General features: G+C 42.9%; 1 pseudogene; it reads right to left on the minus strand.

Moving 5' to 3' along the window:
- Positions 1-255: 255 nt before the first annotated feature.
- On the minus strand, positions 256-504 carry LOC104990919 (annotated as a pseudogene).
- Between the last annotated feature and the right edge of the window lie 1,275 nt (positions 505-1,779).

The following is a 1,779-nucleotide window of genomic DNA, read 5'->3' on the forward strand; positions in this document are numbered from 1 at the left end:
TTTAATTAAAAAAAAATTTTTTTTGGATGTGGACCATTTTTAAAGTCTTTATTGATTTTTTTACAATATTGCTTCTGTTTTATGCTTTGTTTCTTTTTTGGCCACAAGGCATGTAGGGTCCTAGCTCCCTGACCAGGGATCAAACCCACACCTCCTGCATTGAAAGGAGAAGTCCTAACTGAACCACCAGGGAAGTCCCATGAAGTCCATGATTTTAGAACAATGGTAGCAATTCACCAACCAAGTAATCAGTTTTCACATAGTTTCAATAATTACAGCAACTTCCTTGAACAGTCTGTAGAAATTCGGAAAATGTGGAATTGTCATTTCAGAAAAACTTGTTCTTTACTTGACCTCAATGATCTGCCACTTTGAAACATAAGGACACTTAAGTAATCTGCAACTGTCTGAGCTCACAGCCATCCCCAGCTTCCACTGAAAATCTCTGGGCCGGCTGGTGACTGTGGCCTTAGCATCTAGCTGTGGCTTGCTGGACCCCTCCATAGCAGGGTCCAGTGGGGCTTCCATTACCCACTTGGGTGGAAACCTTAATGTATATTGTATATACCACAGAATGCAGCCAGATTTATCTGTGACTTTATGTGAGCAAGCAAGTGTTAAACCACTGAATTAGGGGATGCCCATAATACACCCTAGCTTATTCGGGCTAATTTAGAAGTTGACAGTAAAAGTAAAATGCTGCTGTAACAAAAACCTGCAGTGTGTATCGATGTATCGGTTAGGTAAATGGCAGTAAGGAAATGGGGCTGGAGGAACACTCAGCCCCTCTTATGCAGTGGTGAAATATTTATGATTAGTCTCCTGTGATCACCTGGAAGGCACATTTGGTTCTTAATGAACTTGTAGCTCTGGGGAAAGTGGTTGGAAAATCAGAATGGTGGTAATTGCATTAGTTGTTGCTGGCTATGTTTAACAAGGTGTTACAAGGAAAAGATGCACAGAGAAAAGAATCGACTCATTTCCAAGAGTAATAACAGGGAATGGAGAAAGGCCAGAAATGAAAGTTGGAAAAATGAACCGCCTTGAGATGATAGCGTCAGAAATGGGATTGAGAAAGACTTCAGAGTGGCCAAAGGCAAATTCAGATTCAGGGTGTGGTACCCAGTGCCGTGTCCAGTTGGAAGCAGGGCAAAAATCAAATGAAAGGTGTGGGCCTGACACCTATAATTAAAATTTCCCTCTGATTTTTATGTCTCAGAGCAAACAGAGGAAGGGTAGGAACTTCATGCTTGTGGCTGTAGGTGGCCTGAAGGCAGCCACTGTTGTAATGCGTGAAAGAGGCTTGGGAACATGAAATAAACAAATACAGCAGCTCTAGGAACCAAGTCTTGAAAGAACAGTGGGTGTGGTTCCTGGAAGATGGAACTGGAAAGTGACTACTGAGTGGTCTGAGAGTCAGACTGCCAAAAAAAAAAAAAAAAAAAGAACCCTGGCCTTAGAAAGCCTGTGATTATTTGAGACTTTTAACCCTCTAAGAACCCTGAAACTCCAACCATGCACAGGCATCAAAAAGGCTGAGGAAAGCAGCCCCCAAGGGACATAGGCTTTCCAACATCTACTGCACAGGTGGCCAAGGAGGCAATGGAAAATGGAGAACTTTCTAAAAGGTGTCCTTGACAAGCAGTAAATAATTGCAGTGCCCTCTGAGAGCAGTTGTTGTTGTTCAGCCACTCAGTTGTGTCCAAATCTTCATGACCCCATGGACTGCAGCACACCAGCCTTTCCTGTCCTTCACTATCTCCCGCAGTTTCTCAAACT

The sequence above is a fragment of the Bison bison genome, unplaced genomic scaffold, assembly GCF_000754665.1.
Source record: "Bison bison bison isolate TAMUID 2011002044 unplaced genomic scaffold, Bison_UMD1.0 scf7180017864181, whole genome shotgun sequence".
In the NCBI taxonomy this organism is placed as follows: Eukaryota; Metazoa; Chordata; class Mammalia; order Artiodactyla; family Bovidae; genus Bison; species Bison bison.